The sequence below is a fragment of the Mesoplodon mirus genome, assembly GCF_964341445.2.
Source record: "Mesoplodon mirus genome assembly, chromosome: 13".
In the NCBI taxonomy this organism is placed as follows: domain Eukaryota; kingdom Metazoa; phylum Chordata; class Mammalia; order Artiodactyla; family Ziphiidae; genus Mesoplodon; species Mesoplodon mirus.
In genome coordinates this window covers 65,677,231-65,702,590 of record NC_138989.1, presented here as the reverse complement: position 1 = coordinate 65,702,590, position 25,360 = coordinate 65,677,231, and the positions used below count along the sequence as shown (strand labels likewise).

The following is a 25,360-nucleotide window of genomic DNA, read 5'->3' as shown; positions in this document are numbered from 1 at the left end:
GTTCTTCTTTCTCTTGTTCCTTTAGGTGTAAGGTTAGATTGTTTATTTGAGATGTTTCTTGTTTCTTTAGGTAGGCTTGTATAGCTACAAACTGCCCTCTTAGAACTGCTTTTGCTGCATCCCATAGGTTTTGGATCGTCATGTTTTCATTGTCATTTGTCTCTAGGTATTTTTTGATTTCCTCTTTGATTTCTTCAGTGATCTCTTGGTTATTTAGTAACGTGTTGTGTAACCTCCATGTGTTTGTGTTTTTTATATTTTATTTTTTTCCCTGTAATTCATTTCTAATCTCATAGCGTTGTGGTCAGAAAAGATGCTTGATATGATTTCAGTTTTCTTAAATTTACTGAGGCTTGATTTGTGACCCAAGATGTGATCTATCCTGGAGAATGTTCCATGTGCACTTGAGAAGAAAGTGTAATCTGCTGGTTTTTGATGAAATGTCCTATAAATATCACTTTATCTGGTCTGTTGTGTCATTTAAAGCTTCTGTTTCCTTATTTATTTTCATTTTGGATGATCTGTCCATTGGTGTAAGTGAGGTGTTAAAGTCCCCCACTATTATTGTGTTACTGTCCATTTCCTCTTTTATAGCTGTTAGCAGTTGCCTTATGTATTGAGGTGCTCCTATGTTGAGTGCATATATATTTATAATTGTTATATCTTCTTCTTGGATTGATCCCTTGATCATTATGTAGTGTCCTTCCTTGTCTCTTGTAACATTCTTTATTTTAAAGTCTGTTTTATCTGATATGAGTATTGCTACTCCAGCTTTCTTTTGATTTCCATTTGGATGGAATATCTCTTTCCATCCCCTCACTATCAGTCTGAATGTGTTCCTAGGTTTGAAGTGGGTCTCTTGTAGACAGCACATATATGGGTCTTGTTTTTGTATCCATTCAGCAAGGCTGTGTCTTTTGGTTGGAGCATTTAATCCATTCACATTTAAGGTAATTATCTATAGGTATGTTCCTATGACCATTTTCTTAATTGTTTTGGGTTTGTTTTTGTAGGTCCTTTTCTTCTCTTGTGTTTCCCACTTAGAGAAGTTCCTTTAGCATTTGTTGTAGAGCTGGTTTGGTGGTGCTGAATTCTCTTAGCTTTTGCTTGTCTGTAAAGCTTTTGATTTCTCCATCGAATCTGAATGAGATCCTTGCCGGGTAGAGTAATCTTGGTTGTGGGTTCTTCCCTTTCATCACTTTAAGTATACCATGCCACTCCCTTCTGGCTTGTAGAGTTTCTGCTGAGAAATCAGCTGTTAACCTTATGGGAGTTCCCTTGTATGCTACTTGTCGTTTCTCCCTTGCTGCTTTTAATAATTTTTCTTTGTCTTTAATTTTTGCCGATTTGATTACTATGTGTCTCGGTGTGTTTCTCCTTGGGTTTATCCTGTATGGGACTCTCTGTGCTTCCTGGACTTGGGTGGCTCTTCCCTTTCCCATGTTAGGGAAGTTTTCGACTATAATCTCTTCAGATATTTTCTCGGGTCCTTTCTCTCTCTCTCTTCTCCTTCTGGGATCCCTATAATGCAAATGTTGTGTTTAATGTTGTCCAAGAGGTCTCTTAGGCTGTCTTCATTTCTTTTCATTCTTTTTTCTTTATTCTGTTCTGCAGCAGTGAATTCCACCATTCTGTCTTCCAGGTCACTTATCCCTTCTTCTGCCTCAGTTATTCTGCTATTGATTCCTTCTAGTGTAGTTTTCATTTCAGTTATTGTATTGTTCATCTCTGTTTGTTTGTTGTTTAATTCTTCTAGTTCTTTGTTAAACATTTCTCGTATCTTCTTGATCTTTGCCTCCATTCTTTTTCTGAGGTCCTGGATCATCTTCACTATCATTATTCTGAATTCTTTTTCTGGAAGCTTGCCTATCTCCACTTCATTTAGTTGTTTTTCTGGGGTTTTATCTTGTTCCTTCATCTGGTACATAGCCCTCTGCCTTTTCATCTGTCTCTCTTTCTGTGAATGTGGTTTTTGTTCCACAAGCTGCAGGATTGTAGTTCTCTTGCTTCTCCATATTTTTCTTTTTATTGTTGGTGAAGACTTTTTTTAAATAAATTTATTTAGTTTGGCTGCATTGGGTCTTCTTTGCTGTGCATCGAGCTTTCTCTAGTTGCTGTGAGTGGGGGCTACTCTTTGTTGCAGTGCACGGGCTTCAGTAGTTGTGGCACATGGGCTCAGTAGTTGTCACTCACGGGCTCTAGAGCGCAGGCTCAGTAGTTGTCACTCACGGGCTTAGGTGCTCTGCGGCATGTGGGATCTTCCCGGATCCGGGATCAAACCCGTGTCCCCTGCACTGGCAGGCGGATTCTTAACCACTGTGCCACTAGGGAAGCCTGGTTGGTGAAAGTTTACCACCTATCCTTGGACTGGACTTGGTAGCCACTGTTCTATACCACACAACTATTCTCTTGCCCCCAACCCCAAAAATCAATTCTGACGTGTCCATCTATATTATATATATGTTAAGTGTAGAGTCTAGGATTCCAAAGCTATACTCTTAAATTGTCTTAAAATATTGATCCCCTACAGAGCGATCACAGTTGCTTATACCTTGTAAGACCTTAGTGGGAATAATTGGGCAGAAATGGAGAGGAAGAGTGTGGACTAATCAGTGTGGACTTGTTTTCAGTGTTTGATTTTGATCGCCTTTAGTTAGCATGACTTTTTAACTTACCTAGTTTTCAATAGCTTATTTTGCCCTAGTTAACTTTAACTGCATTTCCTGTCTCTGTGAGACGGGCTCGTTTTCTCAGATAGTTCTCTGAGGCTCACCTGAAAGACTTGGGTTTTGTCTCATCTTTTTCATTACTAAGTGGCCTTCCTAGGAAACAGGTGAGTCAGCACTTCCCCAAAATGACCACGTCTGACGTGTTGATCTACTCAACAGACTGATGGGATTGAAAAGAACTTTTACCCACTGATCCTAAGCCTCTTGAACTCTCTAAAGCTAAATGTCCTAGGTTCACTCATAATCAAAAGGAAAAAGACGAGGGAAGTTCCCTTGTGGTTTCCTCTCCGTATAGCTACTGGCTAGTTCTATCCGTAAAGCCATATTCATGAATACGATAACAGTTCCTTAGGAAAGAAACAGTCTATGGGTAGATGTATTTAAATGAAGTGAGAGGTTAAATTGAGAAGATATGGCTGTGAAGGGCAGTGTGTGATGGAGTAGTTGCAAAGTATACTTAAAAACTCCAAATGTTGAGCTGGAATGGACCTTCAGATACACCTAACCCCATCCTCTCATTTCTACTAAAATGGCTCAATGGCCAAAAAAAAAAAAGTTAAAAGAGGTAGCCTAGATGCTGGAACAGGGCAGGTCTGCAGGACTGCCATGTACAGTTGTGCTCTGTGCACTGCCCAGTTTCAGAGAGCACCATTCACACAGACAACAATGTAAATGATGCCCCTAGATCTATACATTGTACATCCACAATCCTACTCGGAGGTCCTGCTCCTGACATGTAAATCAGCAGATGAAGTTTCACACCTCCTTGGTGTATTCATTTTCTATTGTTGCATAAAAAATTACCACAAACTTAGTGGCTTAAAACAACACAAATTTATTATCCCACATTTTCTGTAGGTCAGCCGTCCGGGTATGACATGGCTGGATTCTCCACTCAGGGTTTCACCAGGCTGAAACCAGGACATTGAGGTTCTTGTCTGGGCTTCCAAGTTCACTGGTTGCCAGCAGAATTCATTCCCTTATGGCTGTAGGACTGAGGTTCCTACTTTCCTCTAGTCAGCCACGGACTGCACTTAGCTCCTAGAGGCTAACTGTGGTTTCTGGGCATCTGGCCCCTATAGGCAGCTCACAACATGGATGTTCACTTTCTTCCAGGGCAGGCAGAGCACCTCTTTGACTTCTAAACTTCTGGGACCAGCAGAGAAAATTCTCTGCTTTTAAAGGGCTCATGTGATTAAATCAGGTCCAAATAATTTCCCCAACTTAAGGTCAACTAATTTGGGATTAATTACATCTGCAAAATATCTTTACAGAAGCACCTAGTTTAGTATTTGATTGTTGTTTGGGAGAAGGTGTGCGTACATCAGGGGCCGGGAAGCTAGGGGGACCATCTGAGAAGTCTGCCTGCTGCACTTAGCCTCTTTCTTGACTGATGATTCTAGTCCTTCTATTCCTAGAATCCACTTTGGATTTAAATCTCATCGTCTCCACCTATCAGTGTCCCCAGGATACATGATTTTAAACTCTTCGGCATTTATAATTGTGAAATTTAAAGAGCTACTCAGCATAGTCTCATCTAATTTGATGATCAGAAATCATGTCAGAAGAGGGGAAGAGGAAGGCAGTGTATTTTACAGAAGAAGAAAGGCTCATAAACATATGGAGACACATGTTTCAGCAGGGAAATGCAAATTAAAACCACAATGAAACAACATCGGAATGGTTAAAATTAAACATCAAGAGTTGGGATGATGAAGAACAGAAAGTGTTTGTATATACTGCTGGTGGGAGTGTCAACTGGTACAACTGCTTTGGAAAACAACTTGGCATTCTCCAGTAAAGTAGAACATGCACTTACACTATGCCATTCCATTCCTAGAGTCTAGATACCAGAGAAAACCCTGTATCTGTGTGCCAGGAGATGTACAAGAATATCCTTAGAAGTGTTGTTTATGTAACAGCCCAAACAAAACAAAAAACCCACAAAAGTTCATGTAAAGTAGGAAGGATAAATAAATTGGTATATTAAAACCTTGTTATAATGCTTTAAGGAGAGTTCAAAGAATTCCATTATGTAAACTTTGGGGTAATATCATTTTGGGTTCATGAAATCATGGGGGCAAGCTTTCTTAGCTCACCTGATCAAGGGATCGAAAAGCCAGTCAGCAATTATTTTATGTCTAAATTCACAAAATATGTGTATACTGGAATACTATGTAGCAGTGAAAAATGAAAGAACTCAAAAGTAATTATGTTGCATGATGTATGAAGAGTGGTTACTTCTGGGGGATTGGAAAGAAGAACAAGTAAGCTTTCTAGGGTGCTGGAAATGTCTATCTCCATGTGATTGGTGGTTACACACATATATATTGAGAAGATACACATAAGAGAAGATTGAGATACAACCTTAACATTTGCCAGTTTACTACTATAGGCAAGTCAATAAAAAAGTAAATATAAAAGTGAATTCTTTGATGTATGCATCTACATGGGTGAATCTCGAAAAGTAAATTTGAGGGGAAAAAAGCCACAAAATAATATATGCTGAATGATTTTTATATAATTCAAAAATAGGCAAAATAAACAGCATTACCAAAGTGGTAAAACAATTTCTAACAATCTAGAGAATAATTAGCATAGAAGTTAGGATGGTGCTTACCTCAGGGGAGAGAGATGCAATTAAGGAGAAGCACAGAGAGGGCTTTCTGGGATATTGCTACTGTGGATGAAAAATGTTGCCTGCCATATCAGTAAACAAGGGATGCTGCAGCCATCAAGCCATCGCATTACAGCAGCAACCCCCCCCACACCCCCAACACTGAGCCCTAAGGGAACTCAGGGTGGAGACAGGATGCCTGCCACCAAGCCCTCAGCCACTGCAACCACACCCCAATGGAGCACTCTGAGGAGACTCAGGATGGAAAACACAGGATACTGGCCCCAGATAGCTGAGGTGCGTATCAAAGGAATGATTTCAATGAGCCCATACTTTTGCATCTCCCCATACAGAGAAAAGCGCTAAATTCATTAACTTGAGATGACTGGTTTTCTTCAATTAACAATAATCTTTTGACTACCTGTTTTTTGTAGCAAAAACTCCCATATATCCTGGCTCCTCCCTTCCCTCTTCGGAGCAGTCCCTCCAAGCTATCTGAGAGGCTGTCTTCTGGGTTTGGGTCCTCAGAGAGTCCACCGAATAAAACATAAGTCTCTACTCTTAGGTTGTGCAATTTTTTTTTAGTCGACACTACTATTTCTTAGTTGGGTAGTGGGTTTAACAATATTGTTCTTTAAGCTGTGTCCATTAAATATTTCCTCTCATGACATGTTTCACAATTTAAAAAACAGCAGCATGGGTCACCTTCCCAAACCCTTTACTTATCAATGCATCTTTCCTAGAGTTTAATATTATTCTACAACTAATACATTATTCTTATTGTAAAATATTTTAAAAATACAGATAGTGGGGCCTCCCTGGTGGCGCAGTGGTTGAGAGTCCGCCTGCCGATGCAGGGGATACGGGTTCGTGCCCCGGTCTGGGAGGATCCCATATGCCGCGGAGCGGCTGGGCCCGTGAGCCATGGCCGCTGGGCCTGCGCGTCCGGAGCCTGTGCTCCGCAACGGGAGAGGCCACAACAGTGAGAGGCCCGCGTACCGCAAAAAGAAAAAAAAAAAAAAAAAAAAAAAAAATACAGATAGTGGGACTTCCCTGGTGGTGCAGTGGTTAAGAATCCATCTGCCGATGCAGGGGTCACGGGTTTGAGCCCTGGTCCGGGAAGATCCCACATGCTGTGGAGCAACTAAGCCCGTGCGCCACAACTACTGAGCCTGTGCTCTAGAGCCCGCGAGCCAGAACTACTGAGCCCACGTGCTGCAACTACTGAAGCCTGTGCACCTAGAGCCCGTGCTCCGCAACAAGAGAAGCCACCGCAATGAGAAGCCTGCGCACCACAACGAGGAGTAACCCCGCTCACTGCAACTAGATAAAGCCCACACGCAGCAATGAAGACTCAATGCAGCCCAAAAAATATGTATAGATAGATAGTATAAAAATCCCTCCTGACACCCCTCCTAGATTTTTTTTTTATGGTGCCTTTTTTTTTCTTATTGTTGACTTTGAAGATAGACTTTAAACGATCTGAAGGAAAAGAAATTAACACGTTAACAATCTGTTTTTTTCTTCAGTTTTTAGTTGTGCGGTTATTCACCTTAATTCATTAAAATTGTACTTGTTTTAAAGACCCTATAAATAGAGTGACCACCCACTAATGTGGGATATGAGTAAGTCGCCCCTCTCAGTGTGGTATTTTTTTCTTTAAAAAGCAGAGTTTCTTATAGAAATCTTATTGATCACACAGTAGTTACAAGAATGTCAGATATAATGATGTATACAATCTAAACAAGTCAGGCTAATTAAGAATTTACATAATGTAAAAATATACATATTAAATGTTAGCCATGTGGACAGATGCATGCATCAGGAAGAGTAGTTGATTGGGGTTGAGGGCCCATATGCAGTAATGTTGCTTTTTCTTCCTCAGTTACAATAAATAACTGCCACTCACAGGTACAAGTTTTCCACACACATTTAAATACACAAGGGTTAATGGTGACCTGTTAGTGTACAGTCTCAAGTGGGTCTGTGATCCTTCTGTGATAGCTCTCACAAAAATAGTACATAGTGAACCCCAGGCGGGTAGTAGGAAGCACTGGTTATTTATTCTAGTTGGACTTTGAAAATGTTTAACGTTTGATATTAATATCTGTGAAGAACATGTTTCCTTTTGCTATTTTCAAAACTGACATGCACATGGAGTGGGGGAATTTTGATGACTGCTTGACCTAACAGTGATAACTGAAATACTCTTAAAAATGCTTTTTAATAATATATTTTAGTCACACACTTAACATAAAACGTGGATCATCTACAGCTTTAAGACAAAAGGTAGAGAAAGCGTATGTCAATTTTAATGCTTTTAGTTTAGCGGTAGTTGTGACGTATGGGCTTAGGTGCTCCGCGGCATGTGGGATCTTCCCGGACCAGGGCTTGAACCCGTGTCCCCTGCATTGGCAGGCGGCTTCTTAACCACTGCGCCACCAGGGAAGTCCCTGTGCTGTTCTTATAATAAAAATTAAAATAATATATAAACATTGAGAATAGACGACAGACGACTAGGCTTAAAACAGATTGTTCAGACACAAGAGCAGTCACTGTCGCCACAGTCGGAGCCGTGGCAGCCACCGCCTGGAGCCGCCGGGACCCTCCACCTCGCCGCCCCCGCCCAGCCTGCCGCGCCATGCCGTCAGAGAAAACCTTCAAACAGCACCGAACCTTCGCACAAAGAGTAGAAGATGTCCGACCTATCCGAGAGCAGCATCCTACCAAAATCCCGGTAGAATGATACGAAGGTGAGAAGCAACTTCCGGTCCTGGATAAAACAAAGTTCCTGGTGCCTGGTCACGTCGACATGAGTGAGCTCAAGATAATTAGAAGGTGCTTACAGCTCAACGCTAATACACCCAGGTATAACAGCCCATTTTACTTAGCAAGATGATGTAACTCTATGGAAGTCATCATAGATCTTCACACACTGGTGGTGGTGGCATAAAGACCTCTGAGATGACCTTTTCTAGTAAGCGTGGGCTCTGCAGCCAGACTGCCTGGATTCGAATCATTACCTGCTAGCGTTGTGTTGTTGGGAAGTTTAACTTCTTGGGACTAAAACCAGGACGATAAATAAGTACCTATTCTGGAGGGTCATAATGACCATTAAGTGAGTTAATATACCTGAAACTTTTACCACAGTGCCTGCTATGGGTAGGTGTCTTCAAAACATTGTTAGCTAATATTAGTTTGTGACTCATCCTAATTTGGCCCCAGCAGGAAGGAGACACTGACAACTGCACAGTAACCCCTCTAAGTCTTCCAGCAGTGAGGCAGTGGACAGCTCCTCTTAGGAACTGTGGTCGTCTGGCTGTCCAAACAGCTTTCTCACAAGGCTTAGCCTCAGGGCTCCGGGTAAGGAAAGATGAACAGGGGCTCTGTAGACTTAGATGTATAGCTGGGCTTTCCTGCAGGCAGGAGGGATTTGAAAACTAACTGGGTAGCCTCTCACTCGGCCCGGCAGGCAACACTCTGGACCTGAGGAGTCACTGCCTCTGAGTATTCAACACTGTCTGCAGCAGTGTCTTACCTGACTGCTAAGGGCTGGCATTGCAGGGGATTCATCGTCACTGCATACAGTGAGGCCTAGGGGACTGCTCAGTCCAGTCATCTGCACAGCTTACTGGCTGTGTGTCCTTGTCTGAGTCCTCTCATGACCCTAAGGCTCAGTTCCTCACCTCTAATATAAAGAAACTTGGATAATTGCCAATGTCCCTTTCCAGGTACAATTTTATTTGACTATCTGTTCATCCAGCCTATGCCTGAACACATGTAGTGATCAGAATCTCATTTTTCTTCCAGGTAGACCATTTCATTAATAGTAAGCTTAATTTCACTTCACAACCTATTGTGAAATGTTTTCCAGGCCATTAAATAAATTTCTACATCAACTCTTTCTCACAGGATTGTTTGCAGATTTAAATAAAATAACACTGCATAAGTCATAGCAAACAATCCACAATGTGAATTGTTAATTATTAGTACTGATCTTATTGTCAAAAAAATTCTTATATGGAGTGGAAATCTGCAACCTGTAACTTCAGATCTGTGGTCCTAATTTGTTTCCCTGGCACACACAAAATAAGTGGTCATGCCCCCTGATCCATATTTATCTCAAGTCTTCTCTTTATCTAGTTGTGCATCCTCAGATCTGTCAGCCATTCCACATCGAACATGAGACCTCTCACCATCCTGATTGCCCTTAATCTAGTTCTGGTTAATGTATCGTATATCTCTGTTAGGAGGGCACCCAGAAACTGGCAACTACATGTGAGTTGATTACCATCTGGATTATGCAGGTGAATTAACATTTACAGAAAAAGGCACACTACATGCATTACTTAATTTAACTCTCACAGCAACTGTGAGATATGAGTGGGGTATTACTGTCTCCAGTAATAGAAAACTAGTCTCACAGAGGTTAAGTAGCTGCTATGGGCTGCATGTTTGTGTTCCCCCTAAATTTATATATTGAAATCCTAACCCCAATGGGACAGTATTAGGAGGTGGGCCTTTTGGAGGTAATTAGGTTTAGGTAAGGTCATGAGGGTGGAGCCCCCAGGACAGGATTAGTGTCTTTTTTTCTTTTTCTTTTGGCCTCACCGTGCAGCATGCGGGATCTTTGTTTCCTGGCCAGGGATCAAACCTGTGCCCCCTGCAGTGGAAACACAGAGTCTTAACCACTAGACCACCAGGGAAGTCCCAGGACTGGTGTCTTTATTAGGAGAGAAAGAGAGTAGACCTCTCTTTCTCCACCATGTGAGGCTACAGTAGCAAGAGCCATTGACAAGCCAGGAAGAGTGTTCTCACCAGATACCAGATCTGCCAGCACCTTAATCAACAGAGGTTGGACTTCCCAACCTCCAGAATTGTGAGAAATAAACGTCTGTTGTTTAAGCTACCCAGTGTATGGTATTCAGTTACAGGAGCTAACTAAGAACAGACTAGGATAGCCTCTTTCTCAAATCATTCAGCTCATAATTATGGAAACGGAATTCAAAGTCAAGTCTGACTCCAAAGTCTGCTCTTCTTTCCCAGAAAAGTTGGAAACATAAGCACTGTTCTTGGACAGGCTTGAAACAATAATCTAGAGATAGTTTTGATCCTGCTTGTGGAGTGGTCTTCTAATAGGCATAGGTCCTTTTTGGCCCTTTAGGTTCTAAGAAGAGAGTCAGCACCCTGTAGATGAAGACTTATTCACACATGAAGTCTGTATTCAACTTGCAACAGAGAAAAGCTGCATGCCAGACATTGTAAACCAGCAGTTATAAGAAACTCAACTTAGAAGGTTTAGAAAGACACCTGGTCTACCCATTTGGCTCCAGTTTATGCCCTGACCCTTCTTTTCCTCCTGCAGGGCTTCCCTGGTGGCACAGTAGTTGAGAGTCTGCCTGCCGATGCAGGGGACACGGGTTCGTGCCCCGGTCCGGGAAGATCCCACATGCCGCGGAGCGGCTGGGCCCGTGAGCCATGGCCGCTGAGCCTGCACGTCCGGAGCTTGTGCTCCGCAACGGGAGAGACCCCAACAGTGATGAGGCCCGCGTACCGCAAAAAAAAAGAAAATCAGAAATAAAAATCTCGTTCAGAGACTTGCAGTGTATTTCATTCTCTGGGTAAACCTAGTAAAATTTCCATTATTCCATAGCCAAGGCCATTTGATCACATTGGGAACCATTTATTACTGAGGGGCCATGGTGGCATTTAGCACCTCTGGAATAATTTTTTGTTGACTTAGTTCAGTTCTATTTGTTTCTTTGTTTTAACCCTAAAGGAAATTTCAATTTTGCAGGTATAAATTTTATTATTAAGATGTTGAAAATACTGGCCCTGCTCATCCAGAAAATGGTTAATTTTTCACCATTTATTTCTTGAAAAGCTGTTTTCTTGGGGCTGGATACCAGGCTGTGCTGACTGTTCTTGTTCTTCATGGCAATTTAACCCAATTTTTAATTGTATAATGCCTGTTTCCTCTTCTAGGCCCTCAGCTTGTTGAGGTCAGGCCCAGCTCTGAAGCACAGTGCACACAAAATTGCTAAGTAAATATTAGCAGAATAAGTGAATGAATGAATCAAATGGACATCCTAAATCAGAAGTACCAGTCCTTGTTTTAAGTATCTTTCTGGAAAGTCACTGAGTAGTGAGGAGGATGAGGAGGTTACGCAGGACTGCAATTTCAGATACCAGAATGTTTCCAATGACTCACTTGACACTTCATTGCTTGATTGACTTTCCTATGGAACTCAACATGTTTCCAGATACAGCTTGTTTTTATAATAGTCTAACCAAAACGAGCTGGGAAGTGAAGTATAATTTTTTGTGCATTTTCTGGTTTACAGTTTCTTTCGAAGTAGCATGGATATTTGTACAGTCCCAGATTGGGAATGTGTTGGCAAGACAGGTAGCCATTTGGAAGTTTTGTTTTTAATTATACCTTTTTTTTGGTTGTTTTTTTGGCTGTGTTGGGTCTTCGTTTCTGCTGCGTGGGCTTTCTCTAGTTGTGAGTGGGGGCCGCTCTTCATTGCGGTGCGCGGGCTTCTCATTGCGGTGGCTTCTCTTGCTGTGGAGCACAGGCTCTAGGCATGCAGGTTTCAGTAGTTGCAGAATGCAGGCTCAGTAGTTGTGGCATGCAGGCCCTAGAGTGCACGGGCTTTAGTAGTTGCGGAGTGTGGGCTCAGTAGTTGCAGCTCATGGGCTCTAGAGCACAGGCTCAGTAGTTGTGGCGCATGGGCTTAGTTGCTCTGCGGCATGTGGGATCTTCCTGGACCAGGGCTCAAACCCCTATCCCCTGCATTGGCAGGCGGATTCTTAACCACTGTGCCACGAGGGAGGTCCCTACACTTTTTAATTTTTGAATGTATTCGTTTTCCATTACTGCTACAAAAAATTACCACATATTTAGTGGCTTAAAACAACACAAATTTATTGTCTTATAGCTCTGTGGGTGAGAGTCTGACTCAGTCTCACTGAGCTAAAATCAGGGTATCAGCAAGACTGTGTTCCCTTCTGAAGGCTCTAGGAGATAATCTGTTTCCAAAGCCAGTAATGCCTGGTCCTCACATTGAATCACTTGATCTTCTGCTAGAGCCATATTTATGACTGATGTTTTCTGCCTCCCTCTCACTTTTTACTTTTGTGATTACATTGGGCCCACCCAGATAATTGGGGATAATCTCCCTATTTTAAGGTCATCTGATTAGTGACCTTAATGCCATCTGCAACCTTAATTCCCCTTTGCCATGTAAACTAATATATTCATAGGTTTTGGGGATTAGGATGTGGACATCTTCAGGGTGGCCATTATTCGGCCTGCCAGAGGGAATAATTTTAAATTTACAGAAGAGTTGCAAGGTACAGACAGTTCCCGAATATCCTCCTCCTAGTTTCCTTAAACGTTAATATCTTATATAACCGTGCGCAATTGTCAAAACTAGGAAATTAACATTGGTACAATATCTTTAACTAAAGTCCAGACTTTATCTGGCTTTCATCAGTTTTCCCACTATTGCCTTTTGTGGTTCCAGGATCCAATCCAAGATACCCCATTGCATTTAGTGGGAGGGTGTTTATGGCCTTCTTGTTAGTGTTTCAGCAATAACTAGACACTGAAGTGGTCAAGTCAAAGCTATCATGATACTTGTGCAGGCAGTATTGAAAGTTGCTGACCAAGGATAATACTTTTCACATTACATGTACAATAAGTAGTTTTCAAAGGACTGCTACTTCAACTAATGCATTACATATTGTTAAAACCATTCCTATTATTATTTTCTGATTTATGATGTTTTCTTAGCAACATTATGATATTTGCCTAGGAACACTGGTTTCTAGTGAAACTTTTTATTTCAAGCCATGCAAAAATTACAAAAGGTAGGGAATATTAAATTTCACAAACAGGATTGCCTCAAAGTAGAATAAGTTGCTTCTTGGTCTATCAAGAAAGTTCTGAAGAGATGCTCACAGTTTTTGCTAGGTCACTTTGGGGTAGGCAGACTGTGTGATTTTTGTATAGGCAAAATTAAAAAGTACTTTGAGGTTGATTTGGTGCCTGACTCTCTTTTTTCTATAGTAATTTAAAAATAAAATTTACACGTAATTCATATTTATTGCAGAAAAATTAGAAAACATGTAGGAAAAAACTATTTTTAATCATGCATGGGGACTTCCCTAGTGGCACAGTGGTTAAGAATCAACCTGCCAGTGCAGGGGACAAGGGTTCAAGCCCTGGTCCAGGAAGATCTCACATGCCACAGAGCAGCTAAGCCTGTGTGCCACAGCTACTGAGCTCACGTGCTGCAACTACTGAAGCCCATGTGCCTAGAGCCCGTGCTCTGCAACAAGAGAAGCCACCAAAATGAGAAGCCTGCGCACTGCAACGAAGAGTAGCTCCACTCACAACAGCTAGAGGAAGCCTGTGTGCAGCAACGAAGACCCAATGCAGCCAAATAAAAATAAATAAATAAATAAATAAATAAATTTATTAAAAAAAAACATGCATGACCTCATTTCCCAAAGATAATAATTGCTAATATTCCTTTAGCCTTTTCCCCCTTGGGCCATATATACGTAAGTATTATAAATATAACTTTTTTTGAAAACGGATAATACTGTACATACCATTTCCTCTCAGTATATCATGAACACATATTCATAGCATTGTTTACAATGGCTGCATAGACATAAACTATTTAATTTCAGAACATTTTTATCACCTCATTTTTAGCTAGGCTTCTCAGGTATCTTGTGTTTTAGTATATTTTCCTGTAATTATTCTGCAAGTTCAGGGAACTTGTTGGCAATAAAAGTTGGAAAAGTATATGTAAGACCTCTATAGTACTTTTCAGAGTGTATTGGCACATACTGTTTATATTAAGGAAATAAGTGATATCTATCTCATAGCGTTATTTGAAGAAATAAAGTAACAGTGAATAGCACATAGAAAACAACCCATTATGTGAGTTGTTTATTATTACTGACGTCGTTAATAGTCTTGTATGGTTAGTATCATCATGATCCCGTATATGTATTTTAGATGAGGAAACTGGCTGGAGAGGTGAAATAAGGACCCAAGGACGTCAATCTGGTAACCTCAGTTCATTTGACTTCAAATTCCATACTTTTGCCACTGCACCACATTGACACTCTTTCCTGTTGGACCTGTCCTTTCTGACAGTATTGCAGGCAATTCTAGATCTGCTATTCTGCCTCCATCAAACTTTATTTTCCTATTTCCCAATTCTTTAGAGTCCTACAAGGAACTGCTTGACTTTGGGGTGATTACTGTGTTGGAATGAACAGGAGCCTTAATGAAGTTAAGTTACCAGGACAAGTGCTGTAGGGTAAGCCAGGACTGCAGCACGAAGGTAAGAAGATTTAGCAGCTTCTCAGTTTTGCCAAGCGGATTTGCGGTTGCCCTGTAGGCGCAGGAGAGTGGAGAAACGCTGAACGCCGGAAGCACTGCATTTCCCAGAAGTCCGCGCGCCGCGCGCCACGTGACCGCCGGCTAGAGCGCGCCGGGGCTTTCGGTACCCCGGGCGTTCTCCGTAGCTTCCCTCCTCTCTCCCCGCCCCTGGGCCTCCGCACTGACGCTGTCCGGGCGGGAGCCGAGCCGGAGTCGGAGTCAGAGTCGGAGCCGGAGCAGCAGAGACGTGGAAACATGGAGGCCTGAGCCGGTGTGCGCCAACCCGGCTGCGGCGGCGACCGCGGCTTGTTCTGTCCCCTCTGCCACCCGTTCGTCCGTCCGTGAGCTGGAAGCGGATCTCCCCGCCGGCTGAGACAGGTGGGCTGTGGCGCCGCCCCTGGCAGCGCGGCCCTGGGAGCCGGGCGGGGCCCCCGCCCCTTGTCAGAGCGGGTTTGGGGACACCCTCCCCTCCCCCGGGCAGAAGGGTCCCTTCTGCCCGCGGGGGACGGGGCCGCGAGAGCTGCCCCCCACTTCCAGGATTCAGTGGCACTTAGAGCCGGGAAGTGAGGGGGTGTGCTAATCAAGAGAGTGAGAGGGGCCTCAGTCCGAGTCTGGTGTTAGGAGTTGGTCGGGGCGGGGGATACCGAAGAGCAAGTCGATGCTTCGGAAGATGGGGTTGATGTGACAAGTGGGCGTGTGATGGGCAAGGTGAGCAATAATATTGATTGTTTTTTTGACATACAAATTTTTATTGAGATGTAATTGACATACCATAAAATTCACCCTTTAAAAGTACAGTTAAAGTATAACGCAGTGGTTTTTTCTTTTTTTTTAACTCAGTGTTTTTTAAAAGCATATTCACAGGGTTGTGCAACTGTCTAATTTAAGAACATCTTTATCACCCAAAAAAGAAAACTATACCCATTAGAAGTCACGCCTTATTCTCCACTCCCTGGCAACTAGCGATTGTGTTTTAACTGAAAGGTGAGAGGGTGGGAAGTCAGCTTGGTTGTTTGTGAACAGTAGTGAGTTAATAAAGCTGATAGGATGAAAATACTGAAATAGAGAGAAGGGATGGGATGATTGTAATAGGGCCAGCAAAGGGGTACACAGGATAGACTCGCTAGGGGGGGCAGATTGAGCGGGATCCTTGAAAGCTGGAGGGAGAGATGTGTAGAGAGAAGGTGCTGAAAGATATGAAAACACCGGGGTGTGTGTGGAGGCGGTGGAGAGGAGTGTACCCTTTCAGACGGACCCTGGCTTTGGGCGGATGAATTGAGGGCTCAAGAGAGGAGCTGGAGGTGGAAGGGAAGGGGATCTATAGTAATAGGTGAATGGTTGCTGCTGAGCATGGAAGTTATGAATAATGTAGATTTCTTGAATGGTTATCCTGCTTTGTATTGTTTATCTTAGATAATCTTCTCTGCAACTCAGAGACAGACTGGGCAAGTATAACTATTCCCATTCTGCAGATGAAGAATCAACCTTTTAGCTGTTAGGTGACTTCCTGAAACTCATTAGGTTAGTAAATAGGGCAGAATGAGTGGGAATGAAAGAATTGATGCACGTGGATTAAGTGGCAGAAAATTGAGATGGGTCAATGTTACAGGAAGGAGTTTCAACTATTAAATATATTAAGAAATCTATATTATTATGATAGTAGGTTGAGGACTTTGTTTCTGTAACTTTTAAATTTGGAAAAGTTCAACCCAGGATAATGTAATATACCCCCACGTACCCATTACCCAGCTCTAACAATCAGTAACTCAGGCTAATTTAGTTTCATCTATGGCCCTATCTATTTCTATTCCCAACTCCATTTCATTTGTAAATATTTGGGTATATGTCTCTGGAAGATTGAGTCACTCTCTTTTTAATATACCCACAATATGATTGTCACACCTAAAAAATTAATAATAAGCTCTTAATATCTAGAAGGACTTATTTTTTAAAATGTGGTATCCATTTGATATTGAAGAAGCAGTGCAAACGTTTTGATGTTTGACTTCCTGAAAAATATAGTTTGTTTCCTGATTTTTCCAGTCAATCCTGTTCTCCTGACTGTTCCATTTTCTTGGTTAATATGGTTCATCCCTCTATAGAATGCTTGAAGAATTGTCACTTTGGCTGGCTCTTTAATGGGTGGAGTTTTGTGAGGGCAGGAGAAAAATAGAAGTGAAATATACCACAAAATGCACAAATAACATATCTCATACTGCTCTAAGTTTTTGGGCAATTTGATTATGTTTCTCTCCTCCAGATGATTTCACATATTGTTAGAAGTTGTTTAATGTGTGTGTATTACTTTTCTATGACTACTGCAACAAATCACAAATTTAATGGCTTAAAACAATACAAACTTATTCTTTTAAAATTCTGTATTTTAGAAGTCCAAAATGGGTCTAAAATCAGTGTGTCAAGCCTGTGCTCCTTTTGGGAAGTTTCCAGGGGAGAATCTGTTTCCTTGCCTCTTCCAGCTTTTAGGGGCCGCCACATTCCTTGGCTTGTGACCCCCTTCCTCCATCTTCAAAACCAGCAGCATTGCATCTCTCTGGCTGTTCTGTAGTCCATCTGACCACAGCTGGGAAAGGTTCGCCACTTTTAAGGACCCATGTGATTAGATCAGGCACACCTGGGTAATTCAGGGTAATTTCCCTCAACTTAAGGTCCTTAACTTAATTACATCTGCAAAGTCCCTTTTGCTATGTAAAATAACCGAATCACAGGTTCCATAGATTAGGATGTGGACATCTTTGGGAATTGTTATTCTGCCTATCACAGTATGTTTTGGGATATTTTGTTGAGACTTAAGAAAATCAGTGATTTTGTTTGCTGCTGCAAATGCAGTGTGTCCTCTTTCACTTTGTAGATAATGGGAATAGTTAGTGCTGGAGAGGACTGTTCCATTTTCCTTTTAGTGACTGTACACAAATATGTGGGAAATACCTGTGACATTTGTAGGATAGGCTTTGGTAGAATGAGACATTTAAAAGTGTAAATATAAAAACAAGGTAATAACATGTAAAGTTTTTCTGTATTTTGTTTCGGTCTTTTTCATATTCATGTTTTTTAAGTATTGTTTACTTGTAATCAGAGTGTATATAATGCTCAGCTGCTACTTGAAGTCTCAGGACACTCTGGCAATGACGGTTCCCATGCCCAGAGTGAGAGGGCAGGGGCTCTCTGTCCCAGTGGGTGATGGAGCCACCTCCAATTCAACAGGAAGACTCAGAGGAAGAAAAAATTTTCAGGAGGAATGAGCTACTGTGAGAGTTGGGCTTGAATTTTCGTCTAGAATTTTCCTTATGTGACTCAGCTGGGCGAGGTTGAGTGCTGTGGGCCTGAAAAGCAGAGGGGCAAGATGGCTGTTCCTGCCCTTCCTCTCCCAGGATGGGGGAGAAGACTCTGAATCTTAGAGGTGGATTTCAGGAAGTCCTGTAGTTGGTATCCTTCTTCCTGAGGGGGTTCCACTTTCCAGCTTAGCTCTCAAGGTCTTGACTGCCTTGGAGCGTGAAGGTCTGGTCTCTCTGATGGTGGTGTGTTTTAGCTTACCGCTTCCAGTAAACATAATGGGAATTGTTATATATCTGTGCCTATTTTTAAGCTTATTTTCCCTACTAAGATTCTTAGTTGAGCTTAATGCTTTGAACTTCTTAAAAACTGCTTGCAGTTTTAAGTTATACTCATGTATGTCTACTTGTAGACAAAGCAATCTAATAGGGCTAAGAACAACTTTACAGATAGCTCTTATTTACTGAAAGCTGTTTTTTTTTATTTATTAAGAAAGTTTGGTCAGTACTTTTTGATGTCTTCTCTAGTTTTTGTTACATTCTTTAAAAATGCAGACACCAGGTGAGGGGTCGGGGGTGGGTGAAATGGGTGAAGGTGGTCAAAAGGTGCAAACTTCCAGTTATAAAATAAATAGGTCCTGGAATGTAATGTGCAACGTGGTGACTATAGTTAATAATACTGTGTTATATGTTTGAAAATTGCTAAGAAGAGATCTTAAATGTCCTCGTCACAAGAAAAAAAATTAACTGTGTGTGGTGCTGGATGTTAACTAGACTGATTGTGGCAATCATTTTGCAATACAGTATATACGTATATTGAATCATTGTGTTGTACACCTGAAATTAATATGTTACATGTGAATTATATCTCAATTAAAAAATGCAGACACCAAAAGTGGCTGTAACTCTCCAATAAGGATATTGGAAGAATTAACAACAATTTTTTTGTATGTCATATGACAGATAATAAGTTTCTTTTTTAGATTGAGTCAATCACTGAATCTTTTTTTAAAATATTTATTTATTTATTTATTTGACTGTGCCAGGTCTTAGTTGCGGCACTTGGGATCTTTGTTGTGGCATGTGGGATCTTCAGTTGCGGCATGCAGGCTCTTAGTTGTGGCATGCATGTGGGATCTAGTTCCCTGACCAGGGATCGAACCCAGGCGCCCTGCATTGGGAGCACGGAGTCTTAACCACTGGACCACCAGGGAAGTCCTGAAGTCAATCACTGAATCTTGACAATTATTCCTTCAAAATACCTTTTGCAACCCTCCACCTTACAATACTTTCAAAGCCTCCTGTGTCAGTTAAGATTAGGTTTGTCTCTGAGTAACATACAGTTGCTAGCTTGAACATGTTACTAGTTTGTTTCTCATGTAAGAGGAGTCCAGAGGTAGACAATTCAGGGCTGGTATGGTGGCTCTGCTGTCATCAGGGACCCAGCCTCCTTCCCAGCTTCTTACTCTGTCATCTCTAGGATATGGCCCTTGATTTCTGGGTCCATATAGTAATGTATGGCATGTAGTCAGATAAATGGTCTGGCACCCATAAGACAGTTCTGGACTAGACTTAGGTATTTTGAAATCATCAGTGTATTGGGGAAGAGTTCACTGGTCTAGAAGGCTGAGTGATGTATGCAATTTTATAGTTACAGTGGGCAAAGTAGAAGACATGCCCTTTAGTAAGTGTCCCTATCAGGCATCAGCTCGCTTTCTGGCTTTTTTTGCTTACCTCCCTACTCTAGCCATGTTGAGCTTTTTTCAGCTCCTTGGATGGGCCCTGCCTGTTTTTCCTAATCCTAGGCCTACACACATGCTTTTCTCTCTTACTTTGAAAAGTTTCTTAACCCCACACCCAACCAGGCCAGTCCTTCGGGTCTTAGCTTTTTTTTTTTTTTTTTTTTAATATTTATTTATTTGGTTGTGCCGGGTCTTAGTTGCAACAGGCGGCCTCCTTAATTGCAGCACGCTGGCTCCTTAGTTGTGGCATGTGAACTCTTGGTTGCAGCATGCATGTGGGATCTAGTTCCTTGACCAGGGATCGAACCCGGGCCCCCTGCATTGGGAGCACAGAGTCTTACCCACTGCACCACCAGGGAAGTCCTAGGTCTTAGCTTTTATGGCATGACCTCTGGGAAGCTTTCACTGAGTCTTGAATAGTTGCCATATTATAATTTCATGTTGCTTTATTTGTGTCTCAACTGTAAATAAATTCTATCCATCACAATTTTAACGTTGGGTCTTGGTATTGTGCTGGCCACATAGTGGGCACTCAGGAAATATTGACGGAGTCGTTGTGCTTACATAACCAGTGTGATGGAGCTTGGGTATTGCTAGTTTGTTTTTTCAGCCCTGCACTATTCTTTGATATTTGCACATTGAGTTATATGAATCAGTGATTGTGAAATAGTAAAGCACATTCTCTCCAATGTATTTAAAAGTTAATATTTCTACTTAAAGTAATATTTGCAAATTGTTAGAAAATATAATAATTTATAATAATGTTATAAAAGATCAGCAGTACCCTGCCTTACCTATCCTTTTTAGTCTGGTTCCCAGAGATAACTGCTTTTAACTGTGTTTATACGTAATATGTCTAAATGGCTATTTTGTGATTTATCAATTTTAGGTAATACCTGTTGATGCCTGTTGTGGTAGATGAGGTCCTCTTCCTCCTCCTCCCCCTCTTCCGGCCCTTTTAGTATAGATACTTAAGAATTCTTGATTAATTCAGTGTTTACATTATCCTGACTGCATAAATATCACTGCTGAGCTGAGTTTACCTTGTTTCCCCACCCCCAGCCCTATTTGCTTTATTTTTCTGTGAACATATTACTGATTTTTACCAAATACTTTGGAAGACCTGGGGGATTGGGACCCAGGAAACTGATGCAAGATGTTACTCTGGCTACTGCTGTTGCCATGACAGTGAGTTGTTTTTCATCCCCTCCCAGAGGCTTCATTGTCTTTGTTAATGAAGGTGAAGTACAGTCTCACAGCTTCACAGTTCCCGACTTGACAGTGTCTTAACTTAATGCTCCTCTGTTTTGTTCGTGCTTTCTGTTTGGAACTCCTGTTACTAATCTATTAAGACCTTCTAAATGGGTCTTATTTTCTGTCTCCTGTTTTCTATGTGTCTTCCTGTTCTTGATTATGGGTGTTTCCTTGACCTTGTCGTCTCTCCTGCCTATTGAATTTTTAAATCAGTTTTTAGTTTTAAGTATCTTTTATTTATTTATTTATTTATTTTACAGTATGCGGGCCTCCCACTGTTGTGGCCTCTCCCGTTGCGGAGCACAGGCTCCGGACGCGCAGGCTCAGCAGCCATGGCTCACGGGCCCAGCCGTTCCGCGGCATGTGGGATCTTCCCGGACCGGGGCACGAACCCATGTTCCCTGCATTGGCAGGCGGACTCTCAACCACTGCGCCACCAGGGAAGCCCTCTTTTCTTGTTCTTTGATTATTTCCTTGACATCTTGTTCTTGGTTCATGGGAACAATGTGGTATAGTGGTTAAGAGCATGGTTTCTGCACCCAGACTGCCTTAGCCTGAAACCTGGTCTGTCACTTTCTAACTCTATAGTCTTGGTCTTGGGCAAGTTGCTTAACCTTTCTTTGTCTCAGTTTATTCTTCTAGGCCAAGGGTTGGCAGACATTTTGTGTAAAGGGCCAGATCGTAAGAATTAGGCTTTGTGGGCCCAGAGGCAAAATGAAGAATATTTTGTATGTACTTGCAAAACAAGGGAGAAAAAGTTTCCTCAAGTTTTTTTTTTTTTTTTTTTTGCGGTACGTGGGCCTCTCACTGTTGTGGCCTCTCCTGTTGTGGAGCACAGGCTCCGGACGCGCAGGCTCAGAGGCCATGGCTCACGGGCCTAGCCACTCCGCGGCATGTGGGATCTTCCCGGACCGGGGCATGAACCCGTGTCCCCTGCATCAGCAGGCAGACTCTCAACCACTGCGCCACCAGGGAAGCCCTTACTCAAGTTTTTTAATCGATGAAATTAAAAATACAATACTAATAATGGTTGAGAACTCTTTTTTTGGTAATATAGGTTTGCTGATGAGAGGAATGAAATCTGTTTTGGGGGAGAAGGGATAACATTTTACTTAATTGGAGTTTAAAGTTACTGTTTCCTATCATCAAAATTGATCATAAATGTTCCTGTTCAATGCTGATTTGTAATGAGATTTAATGTATTTCACCTTTGAATATATCTTTTTACATAGATAAGTATTGCCAAATACTGATATCAATCTATGAACATTTTTTTTTTTTTTTGGCTGAACTGTGCGGCTTGTGAGATCTTAGTTCCCTGACCAGGGATTAAACCCGTGTCCACTGCAGTGAAAGCCCGAGTCTTAACCACTGGACCACCAGGAAATTCCCCCAGTGGTTTTAATAGAGCGTATTTATTGCTTGGAAGGCATCTATAGAATTATGTTAGATTCATTTCTCATATTTACCCTTTAGCAAATCATTCTATTACCGACTAATCACTTCCAATTGAGGACCACGTAGAACTCCTTGTTGCACAGTTAAATGGTTTTTGAAATGTGGAAAGTACTTTTGTACTTGCACTGAGGTCTGAAAAATGCTGTTGGAACTGTAGTTTGACTTTGGAAAATATACCTACTGCATACATGTGTGGAGGTCTCGAGTCTTATTTTGAGTTTTGACAGCATCAAAAGTGTATAAAGGGGCTTCCCTGGTGGTGCAGTGGTTGAGAGTCCGCCTGCTGATGCAGGGGACACGGGTTCGTGCCCCGGTCCGGGAAGATCCCACATGCTGCGGAGCGGTTGGGCCCATGAGCTGTGGCCGCTGGGCCCGCGTGTCCGGAGCCTGTGCTCCACAACGGGAGAGGCCACAACAGTGAGAGGCCCGCGTACCACAAAAAAAAAAAAAAAAAGTGTATAAAGCAGCTTGACATTACCTATGATTCAAACAATGTCAGTTGTCCTTGAAATGACTTTACCTCAGTATAGGTTTTACAGATTTTTAAGTGCTGTTGGCCTTCTAATTTTAGGTTGAATTCATTGAGAAATATTATCAAATCTGCAGCAAAAACTAATTTCCAAAGCCATTCAGTGTCCAGTAACAGTGGTTGAGGGGATTCTTCTTGTTCAGAACAATTTCAGTCTCAACCCTGAGCTTGAAAAATTTAAATAAAACTATACCATTGCTGAGCCATTGTATTGTTGTGTGGTAGAACATATCAAGATATTCAGTTTTTATTTCTGAGAAAAATTTTATGGAACTGATAGTTAAGTTCATGAGAGTGGATGAAGTTGGCTGTTGACACTGCTGGTTCAATAACACATCATAGATTCAAATATTTTTATGCAGAGTACCTACTGATAGATAGCATAATGAACACTGTAGGCTATAAACACCTTGCATTTAATAAATATTTATGTAATTTACTTAAAAATAGAAATAATAAATCCACATGTTAACATAAATAACATATTTTTGTAAAAAAGTATGTTTTGCAAAGTAAAATAAAATTTTGTAAACACCTTGCATTTTCACAAGGTTTGTAAACTTGTCCAGCTAAGCTTTTTCCTGCTCCACACATGTTTACCACCATCTGTCGTTATTCATCTTAGCAGATGCCACTTCAGGTTGTACTGAATTAGTATTTTCCCAACCAATTTGGAAAACATTCATGGCTGTAATTGTTCCTTACAGGCTGTTCTTGGAGCAATTATTTTCACTGAGAGACAGGTCTTAAAGATGTTTTATTTTCTCTGGACACACTTCTTTGTCTGCTGTAATCAAACACAATTTAAATCATGATTGGTGGGCTTCCCTGGTGGCACAGTGGTTGAGAATCCGCCTGCCGATGCAGGGGACACGGGTTTGTGCCCCGGTCTGGGAAGATCCCACATGCCACGGAGCGGCTGGGCCCGTGAGCCATGGCCGCTGAGCCTGCGCATCCGGAGCCTGCGCTCTGCAACGGGAGAGGCCACAACAGTTAGAGGCCCGCATACCACAAAAAAAAAAAAAAAAAATCATGATTGGTAAATGACTTTCCTTGCTTGGTTAACAAATGAGCCATTCAGAATCTTACTCTGGTTGTAGCCTCATTTTCATTTTTTATTTTTGGGAAGACATTTTGATTGTGATGAAATGCCTTGTTTTAAATTTTCTAATTTTCCTGATTGTTGCTCTGATGAGTTGGGAGTGAGTGCTGTGTGGTAGAGCATGTCATGTTATTACCTTAGTTGGTAATGTCTGCCTGTCTTGTATTCTTCTGACATAGCTACGATGATATTACATGATAAACATAATACTTCGACATCTAATTAGATAAAAAAAATGTACACTCCACTGTGACTTATAAGTGTGACATCAGAGTCTACTTTGTTCTTTTTTTTTTTTGGCCGCGCCTTGGGGCTTGCGGGATCTTAGTTCCCCGACCAGGGATCGAACCCAGGCCCCAGCAGTGGAACCACAGAGTCCTAACCACTGGACCACCAGGGAAATTTCCCTTTGTTCTTGTTTTGATATGAGAGATATTTACTGGTAATTAAAAATGTCGAAGTATGGCAATATGACTGACACTTGAAATGCTGTCATTGTCACGTGTCCCTGAGATTTGTAGTGCACTGAGCAGCAGTATAAAGGGATGAACGCACCACACAGGATGAACGCACCACATATAGTCTCTGTTGTAACTACTCAGCTCTGCTGTTGTATCACGAAAGCAGCTTTAGTGTGTAAATAAATAACCATGGCTGTGTTCTAATAAAACTTGTAGACACTGAAGTTTTAATTTCATATGATTTCCATGTGTCACAAAATACTGATTTTTCTTGACCAGTTAAAAATGTAAAAACCATTCTTCATGCAGCAGATTTGATTTAGCCCTTGGGTCATAGTTGCTAACCCGGTGCGGATTAAACGACTCAATATGTGTCAAGCACTTTGAATAGGACCCAGGGACATAGTAGGCTGTCTAAATGTTTGCAGTTGTTATTATTATTTTTTTTATTATCTCCCTGAGGATATTAGTTTATAATTTTTTTTCTTAGAATCACCTGTTTTCTGATTAATTTCTTTGGTTTCTTTTGGTTTCTTTATTTCACATCGGAGGTTTTCCTCACAAGTCTAATCGTTTTTGGTGGACCACTCTTAAGATTGAGACTCCCAGTATTGCTTGAAAGCTCTGCGTGTGAGTGGATTTTGCTGAGTGGTGGGCATTGCTATAGGTGGCAAGCCAGCTTTTTTTTTTTTTTTTTTTTGCGGTACGCGGGCCTCTCACTGCTGTGGCCTCTCCCGTTGCGGAGCACAGGCTCCGGACCCACAGGCCCAGT

At 41.7% G+C, this 25,360-nt stretch overlaps 1 protein-coding gene across 2 annotated transcripts in view; it reads left to right on the top strand.

Annotated features, from left to right (window-relative positions):
- The first annotated feature begins 14,848 nt into the window (after positions 1-14,848).
- The window catches only part of DYM (dymeclin), a 378,609-nt gene continuing 368,097 nt past the window's right edge, over positions 14,849-25,360 (top strand). For both annotated transcript variants that reach the window (XM_082641320.1, XM_082641321.1), the window contains exon 1: positions 14,849-15,130. The gene's annotated coding sequence lies outside the window, so the exon portion shown is untranslated. The remainder of the gene's footprint in view (positions 15,131-25,360) is intronic.